The following is a 9926-nucleotide window of genomic DNA, read 5'->3' as shown; positions in this document are numbered from 1 at the left end:
AATTAGGTCAACAGCTATATAAGGGCCCAAGGGGTCATTTTCAATTCATTTGTGCTTTTTGTCCTTTAGTGAATTGAGCTCTGAGAGAGACATGGAAGTGAACATGAGATATCATCATTTTGAGTGCTCCAAATGACAAAACTAGTCAGCAGATTATAGGCCATTGGTGAGTCATTGGTTTTCCACCTTTGTACTTTCACTTTTACATAGTTCAAGATCATTTATTGCATGTTTTAGCATGTTTTAGGGTTGTCCAAATTGTCTTCGCATGAGACTGTCCTTTCTCGTGTGAAGATACAGGGTGCACTATTTCTTCACGTGCATCAGTGAGGTTTCTTGTGCAAGAGATACCCACCTCTCATGCAAAGAATGAGATTCTTTGTGCATGAGAACTTCGTCTCTCACGCGACGATGAGATTCTTTGCGTGAAAGAGGGAAACTTCGCGCAAGATCTTCAGATCTTCATATGAGAAGATCTTTGTGCAAGAACCTATGACAACAGGGGTTAAAATTTTCAAATTTGTACATAAAATTTGCATTTTTATTAGCTTTGTTTTTCCATTTCATTCTAGTACTGATCGTTTGCTTGTCATTTTTGTTTGTGTGTGTGCAGGAGATTTTTGACAATGTCTCGTTCAGATCACATTATCCACCATATGGAGAGTTGTTGTAGAGTATTAATGATGCAGATTGGGCACATATTGCTCAACTAGGCTTTTCCTCTTTATGCCATATTCTAGCCATGATGGTGAATCATAGCTTACTCATAGCTTTGGTGGAGCATTTCCATTCAGAGATGAACACCTTCCATCTACTAGTGGGGGAGATGACGATAACCCCAGAGAACATCTAGAGGATATTGCAGATCCCTTTTCATGGAGCTTGAGTGGTTTATAGTACAGTGCCCCGAGTAGGTAGCGAGGCACTTTTTTTTGTGTTTGGGAGGGAGCTATAGAGAGGTTGAGCCATCAGTTTGGATGAGCTGATGCACACGTACGGACAGACGCACAGACTGGCATCTGTACTAGTGATCTTCTTGAGTTTCTTTCTCATGCTAGACAAGGGACAACATAGCTTAGAGTGTGGTTGGGGAGTTATGCTTTCCTAGATTGTAGAGGCACCTGAGATTTTTGGGTGGGGTTAGTGTATGCTAGCCCACTTATTCCATGAGATGCATGAGATAGTCTTCCATGAGAAGAAGACTATGGCCGTCGGTGTTTATGTGTTGCAAATCTGGGCATGGGAGCATCTTCCCATATGTAGGTCCATTCACGAGGATTCCTGAGAGTCGAGGGAGCCATATATCTGTAGATATCAGGGGCATATTACCCAAGTCTTCCTAGGTAAGACAGAGCATTGGAGGACATGTCTCGATGACCTAGTCTCCATCGTATGGTGGCCCTAGCAAGAGAGAAAGGATTGGGATGATGCCTAGAGAGAGTTACCTAGGATGTTCAGCTCATGGCCACTATTGGGCAAGACCATGTAGATCATAGAGTGGTTTACGATCTCACAGGTGTGGTGGCAGTACGACCGACCATAGGATATTTCATAGGAGTACTGCACCTATGCCAGACTGGCGAGGGATGTAGAGTAGGGGTGACCTCCATGTATGGATCCAGGCCAATCCATGATAGATGTGCATAGCCTAACTGCACTTTAGTGGGACTACATTTCAGAGGTAGTAGATGCAGGGATGATGCCTGCTTATCAGGCTTATTTGATCAGCCATCCATTCTCATGATTTATTGATCCACTGGGGATAGTTGATCAGGCATAGAGATAGGTGCCTCAGTAGTAGGAGGAACAACTACAACCATAGGTGCAACCACAACAGTAGTCATAGGTCCAACACTAGGTACAACAGATACAGATTCCTCCACATCAAATGGGATCAAACACAGGTGTCAGGGGTAGTGGGACAGGACATGGTCGACATCGGAGGTAAAAGATAGAAAAGTAGGCCCCATAGTAGGAGGCTCCATAGTAGTAGGTTCCACCACAGTAGCAGGCACCACCACAGCAGCGAGCACTTGAGATGCTTGATGAGGATATGCCAGATCAGCCTGCGGCTGGGGTGCAAGACATAGTACAACACAACTGAGAGCGGATTCGTTAGGCCTCCCAATAGTTTTCTATTTAATTAAATAATTTTGTTTAATTAATTAAAATAGGCATATTTATTAAATTAAATAAATTTAATTCCATAGTACATTAGCCTTAGCAGATAATTTAATTTAATAAAGTATGAATACTTTATATTAAATTAAATTGAAATCAAATAGGTTTAATGCGGCTAATATAAGTGCGTACTATAGGGATTAAATAATGAGTATGATAAATGCAGATTAGGGTTTTCTACATTTGATAATTAAGTCAAGTAGCAAGTAGCAGAATAAGAATTGCCTATTAGAATAGGTCTTAGGATTGATTAGAATAGACCAGAATTGGTGATCATGGCAATAAGCCAATTTTGGGGTATTACAATTTTAAGTAAGGAAACAATGATTATATGTTTGAATAAAACTTTAAAGTGAATATATTAATACATATTAAAATGAATGATTAAGATTTCTTAGTATTTTTCTTGTATTTATATGTATATATATTTGATAAATGCACTAATTATTTTCATTGGATTGTAGCCTACCAAACTTGATATATAAGCCAAGCACCATGGAGGCGATGACTCAAATGTGGATCCTAGTACTCAAGGTATATATTTTCTATTTAATTTTTGATTTCTCAATTATTAATATAGGTAAAATCTTTAAATTGAATTTGGTGTATTAATACAACTTTAACTATAATATGTGTTGGTATTAAGAAAATATCTTGTATTGTACTTATAGGGGATGCAGAGTTTGTTCATGATGAGCATGTTGGGGACCAAGTTGATGGGCAAGATGATGTGGTTGGACAAGGTAGAGAGCACTACAATGTTCTTTAAAATTTGTGTAGTCTCAATTTTTTTAAATTTTACCCTTTTATTTGTTATTGCAAAGAACTTTCCTTTGCAAAGGACAATGAGTGCATGTTAATGGGTGAGAAGAAATATTGATGATGATGTGGATATGCCTCTACAATAATACAAGGAAGGACATAAAAAGAAAAAAAAGAAAAAAAGAAAAAAGAAATAATTCATGCGAACTTATGTAACTTATTTGATAATGATTGATGCTTATGTATAGATGTTTTATTTTATGTTCTATTGAATGTTCATGTTCATGTTCTAATGAATCTTATGTTTCAAAGATAATGTGAATGTTCTAATGAAACTAATATGTTAATGAATGTTATCATGTGATAATTCGTGAATGTTAGATTTTATTAATAGAATGAATGAAATTTAGGTGTTAATGGGGAATTTAGATGTTGTGGTTTGGGAGGGGGGATGAACTTTTACCTTCATGTGGTTGGCCTTGATTAGTAGAGAATATTAAATTATTCTTGAAACCAAGTGAAGCTCAACATTAATCTATGATTGCATGAAAACTAATTGTGTGAATCTCTTGGTTTCAGATAATGCATAAGGACACCATAGTAAAGCTCATTTATTTATGAAATTTAGTTGCAGTGTATGAAGTATTTGAAAGAATGGATTTCTATGGGACTGCCTCAAATTATTCTTCGCTAAGGCATTCTATTGTTTCTATTTATTTGCAATCGTGTTTAATTGCATTTGATAGCTTTTTTTGTAAATTAGAAGACATGAAGAAGAATTTGAACAGTGGAAACAAATGATATTAGATCATTCTAAAGTTTACATTGATTCATGAACTATTTTCATTATTTCTTTGAGTGTGGAGATATGTTGAATAATATTATAAGGAGGAAGCAGAGGATCCTAAAGTGTGGTCAAAGATTTGTCTTCAAAATATGGCCAAATTAACAAAGGAGGCCACCACAACATGCTATGTACTTGAACCTATATTTCATTTTTTTGATAGTGGGAAATACTAGTCCTTTCAGAATGGACTTGCACTATGTGTTCTATATGACATGCAACACTTAATGGAGAAAGTAGGTAACATTTATAATCCTTGTTGCAAATTACAATATGTAAAAGTCAAACTTCATTAGCTACATCTCTAGCTAGGTTTATCTATGAAATCTACTGATTTAATTTTGAATTTTACTTTTAAAATGCTTTGGTTAAATTATAATTTATATGTGAATATTTTAGTTTCTATTTCCAAATTCCAAGTTCAATTTTTCATTTTAATATTTTAAAGATATTTCTTTCTTTTCTCCTAGTCAATTTGCAGGTCATTCTAGTCATTTTCAATTGTCCATGCTTATTAAACATCTTGATCATAAGAATATGGTGCAACAAACTCAAATACAAATTAATATCATTGAAGTTTCTACTATCCTTGCACAATAGTCAAAATCAAAAGCTTCTATAGAAATGGTTGGTGCCATGTCTGATCTGGATTCCAATCTCAATGATGATAAAAAAAATTGGAACAATTATTTTCAGGCTACAATTGAAGAGTGTTTGGTGCAATTTGCAAAAATGGTGAAAATTTTAATAGTTCTTTTCCTTTCTTGAATGCACATATAGTTAGATGACACATATGAAATTAAAATTAAATATCCAATAATATGTAGAGTTGGTCAATATAATGTAAAGTTTAACTTGTTTAGATAAAATCCTAAAGAGGTGCCAAGAATTGTCTAAAATAATAAGCAATGCCTATAGACAAGGAAAGTGGAGTTTTTCCTAGCAAAGCATAGATGTTAGATAGTAAAGGAGTTTCAACCTCATGACCTCATCATCTAAGGTTGCTTCTAATGTAATGTTAGAGTCCCTCTAAATGCTATTCTCCTCTTCTTCAAAAAATGGTTTAGTCATCAACTTAGTCCCCTAACTATAAGAATTTAATTATCTATCTATCCTCAAAGATCAATTCAATCAAATCTGCTAGCTGCTTCCTCTTGTCATAGGAAGATATCTTGAATTTTTCTTAAGTCCAAATTTAATTCTTGAATGTTCACAACCTAAACCATTAGAGTTTTCAAACAAGCTAGACCTTTCTAAATGGTTGTTGTCAATATTAAACAAAAAACTCAATTTGTCATCCACTCTTACACCAGATTTCTTAGTTTTACAAATTCCAACATAAGCTTCACATAGTACAATATGTTGAATGTGGTGTGTTGAGTCTTCATAATGATTTCCAAGTAAATGTTATCTCTAATCTCCTTTTCTATGATAGAGGAATAAAATGAATCTTGGTAGGTTAATGTTCAAATAAATATTATCCTACAATCATACCCAATTGAGACTATATCTTGGCATCAATATCGTTCATTATTCAAAAAATCTTCTTTGACATCAACCGAATTCCCCTTTCACTAGGACTATGAAATGATGCTCTTCTTCGGTGAGTTGTAATACTATTCAATGTTTTTAGAAACTCTAGCCAATGTTGAAACTTTGAATTCTTAGATATTTGTATGGATTATGGTGAAGTCCTCATTGAATTGGTGCTTAGCCAAGAATAATATTAGAATGCTGCTAGAGGAGGGTCTATTCGTATATTTCTTATCCTCATGGTTATCCATCCTATGCCTAGGTTACTTTGTGATCTTGCCTACTATTGTCTAATTTTGGAGTATATTCATTGTCTCAAGAAAGAGCAAAAAACTCTTGAGATAGTCAAGCTTGTCTCGACAAACATCAATAGATATTATTTCAAACTCCACAAAACCTACCATCATAGAAGAGGTATCTCTTTGAATAAATATGATCTTTCTCTTAACTAGGCTCTGATACCATATTAAAGATCCCATTTAAGATCAAAGTTTTAATTATTCATCAAGTCTGAAATCACCAAACACAAAAATGAGAGAATATTAATAGATTTTGATATGCCTCTTACCTTTGAGAAATTGGTATAAGTATGTTATGAAGAAGACATGTCATGAAAGGACATGTCTTCATGATGTGGAGCCATGTATGTTCATGGCATGAATTTACTATTAACTAATCAAATCATAACAATGACCTAGATCATAGTAGTTAACTTTAACCAATATTATTATAAGCCTAGGTTGTTGATATGCATAGAAGAAGAATGGATAATATACCTAATCCAATTCATGTATCAACATTATTGTATTTGATCCTTTCTTGACCAATTCTATGCATGACTATTAGGTCATTATTCAATCTATTACAAATAAAGGATAGCAATCAGAAATATTTTGATCCCCTCTGAAACTGCATTTATGGGACTTTTCTAAAAAATAAATGTGGTTGAATCTCTATTCTTAGATAGCATGACATTTGCAGATCTGAAAACTCTAGAGCATTGCATTTATTTCTACTACTATAGAACCATCTTTAGTAGACCCAATGTTGTTGTAGTTTTGAAACACATTGGTTGAGTTTTTCAGGATTTTTCTCATGTCATGATTTCATATAGAAAATAAAAAAATGGAACTTAGACCGAGTTGTGTATAGTATGACATCTTTCTTGGTGTCCACTCAAATACTTTTAGTAAGCAACTAAGTAGAATGTTGTGGAAAATAGAAAAAGGTGGTAAAGTGTGCATTATTCAGATAACACCAATATCTAAGAAATTTAGGATTATAGAGCATTGACATCTTAACCACAAAATACACAAATAATTATATAACACAACACAATTTTGTTACAACATAAAAGAATCTCTTTTATTCTATGCTCAACCAATAGGATTTTCTAGAATTTTCTAGGCACGTATTGGAGAAGACTAAACAAAGAGTGGTGCTTTGCTTATTGTTTTTCATACAATGTATATGTATAAGCTTGAAGAAGAGATGCATAACATTGTACTTGTGCCCTTTCCATATGACAATTTAGACATTTTTAGTCCTTGGGATACTACTTTCTTCATTGGCTAAGCACTAAAATAAGACTACTGCATTCTGATTAATTTTTGTGATCTGATTTCATTTAACCTCTATTGAATATTATATTGATCTATTTTATATTCAATGTGCATTATCACAACATAGTAATTCAGAGATGAAATATACGTGCTTATAGAGTTTAAATCTTAGCAACAACAGGGACAACACACCAACATAAGTTGTGACCAAAACCATATGAGAAAGAGGAACCTCGAAGCAAGAGATGAGAAAGGAAAACACACACCCCCCATTGAAACACCAACATATAGAGTGGACACAACATCACAAGGACCAAGGAAAGGATCTCTAACAACACCATCAACAATAACAAGATGAAGTCAAATTGTGACAGAAGCAACTAGGACCATCACAATAGGTTCTTGAATCACATGATCTTCTACATAATGTTGTGAGTTATTAAGCATGATTTTAAGATCATACTCACAATATGTTAGTATACATTATTTAGAGGCAAGTGATTCTTGGAAAACACTCCACAAAATCACATTCATTGCTCATTGATTTTAGAGGATACTTATATAATGTTATATATTACATATTTTCTATTGAAATTAGCTATTATAAAAAGAGTTTAAAAAAAGTTCATGACTTAAAATTGGATTCAATCTCTTCTCAATTGAAACATGTATGACAAATAATGTAGTACACTTGACATAAAAAGGAAAATATAATGATTAAAAATGAATTTTTATTAACATTATTTTAGGGATTTCTACTAATGAAATTAAATTACATTCTTAGTACATTGTATATTTAGTCTTATATTGGAAAAATGGTGTGACTGTCTTGTTCATAGACTAGAGTTACTCCATAACACATTAGAGTTGTATAGACATGGAAGGATTGCAATATCTATTGTAACATTTTCATGCAAGATCATATTTTAATGTGTCATAAAAGAGCTTCTTAGTAATTAAAAAATTTATTGATATAAACCTCATTTATGCAAAATAATTATCGGTGTTAAAAATTTAGTTGTCAAAACAAAATGGAATCAAATGATGAATGTTGGTGCTAGGAAGCAAAGGCCTATTAGTGAGCTATATATTAAAAGATAAATAGATTTAGAAGAAAATAGTTAAAGTAGACCTTGTGCAATTGAGTACATTTTCAATATTAGGTAGACCTGTAGGAGGGAAAATAAAGTGTACTTCAAAAGGAGGAAATTTATGCTACATCAATGAAGCTGCACCAAGTTGAAGGGACCTTATAAAAGAAATGCTAAGTAGTATAAAGGTATGGTAAATCCCTTGGGAGATGTGTAGATAAGTAAATACAACACAATATCTCATCATGTGTCAAGACATGAGATATAAAAAATATTGAATGATACCAAAAGGAAAAAATATAAAGAACATGTCACACTACAAATATTTCACTAAACTCTTGAGGATACACCCATGGATAAGTAGTCCATTAAAACATATCTTTTATAAAGAGAATGATGAAAAGAAACTACTAAGTTTCCTATACATTTTAGTATTTTTCTCAAACCCACACCTCATGTTTTACAAAGACAATGATGAAAAAAAATTACTATCTTCTTTGTTAGAAATACATTTTAGTATGTTGATCACATGCATACACTATTTAGCGTAGGTCATGCAGTTTCCTCTTCAGCCCCTCTCATGAAGATTGTGTTTGACATTCTTCTAAGTTTTTTTTATTGATACTGCTTCTGCTCAAGCATTTCATAGATGGTGTTGCATTTCCATTTCAGGAAAACATAATAGAAAAGTAGGCATCATGTCACATTACAAATATAATACTAAAATCTTGAGGATACACCCATGGCTAAGCAACCAATTAAAACATATATTTTCTAGAGAGAATGATGAAAAAAAACTACTAAGTTCCCTATACATTTTAGTTTGTTATTTAGACCTACACCTCATGTTTTATAAAGACAATGATGAAAAAAAAATTGTCTTCTTTGTTAGAAATATATTTTAGTATGTTGATCACACATGTACATTGTTTAGTGTAGGTTATGCAATTTCCTCCTTGGCCCCTCTCATGGAGATTGTGTTTGACATTCTTCTAAGTTGTCTAACTGATACTACTTCTGCTCAGGTGTTTCACAGATTGTGTTGCCTTTCTATTTCCTTTTTATATTACTGTAGATAAGAAGCCCAACATCATGATTATTTCTCCATGTAGGAAGCCATGGATTCAACATACGTTTTGTGTGCAACATTAGTTAATTGAGGAATTAACATGAAAATAGGTGGACCATCACTAAAAGGCCACTTGGAAATATTTGTCCCTGCCACAACTTTCAAAATTAGGTTTCTCATTCTATCATTGCCCTTAAAAAGATAAATTTTGAGGAATATTAGAAGCACAATAATTGTAGAAAGCCATGACTACCAATTTGAATCCATGAGTGCAAGAATTTATTCCTCTTGTAGTACAATACATGACTTTCCCTCCACACCCATCCACTTTCCTAATTACCCCTCCAACAATGAATGCAATCTCACTGATATCATACAATATTGTTCCAGCTCCATTCCAACCATACATAAATTATGTTCCACACATCATGAGTTATATTACAGTAATCTCTACATCGAGTTTCCTTCTCATTGGTTGCTTGATTCATTTTCATCCTATAAATACTCCCTTTCCAAGTCAAAAAATAGTGGAATCATATAATTTTTTACCTAATTTTTTAGTTTTCCCTCCTCATGAGTAGCAAGGTTTGAAGGGTCCTCCTCCACAACATCATTGTTTGAAGGGTCCTCCTCCACTGGCTCTTCTAGAAACAAAGAAGCCTAAAATTGAATGAAGCCAATGTTTTGGAATGTTTGCATTTTGAATTTTTTTTTAAAAAAATATTTTAGTAGGCCATCACAATTGTGATGGCTTGGTTTGATGGAATGTTATTGTAACAACAACATTGCCATCACATACTTGTTGCAATTGTAACAAATTAATATGATAGATAGCTATCACACCCATTGCATTGCTATTAGATATCATTGCACTTGTGACAACC

The 9926-nt window shown here is 33.3% G+C and overlaps 1 pseudogene; it reads right to left on the bottom strand.

Annotated features, from left to right (window-relative positions):
* Nucleotides 1-1907: 1907 nt before the first annotated feature.
* The window catches only part of LOC149532743 (large ribosomal subunit protein uL2x-like), a 53570-nt pseudogene continuing 45551 nt past the window's right edge, over nt 1908-9926 (bottom strand).

The sequence above is a fragment of the Cupressus sempervirens genome, chromosome 10 (genome assembly GCF_028749045.1).
Source record: "Cupressus sempervirens isolate cs-2001-9-10 chromosome 10, ASM2874904v1, whole genome shotgun sequence".
In the NCBI taxonomy this organism is placed as follows: Eukaryota; Viridiplantae; Streptophyta; class Pinopsida; order Cupressales; family Cupressaceae; genus Cupressus; species Cupressus sempervirens.
The sequence above is the reverse complement of the archived record's forward strand: the minus strand, read 5'-3'. Positions and strand labels throughout refer to the sequence as shown.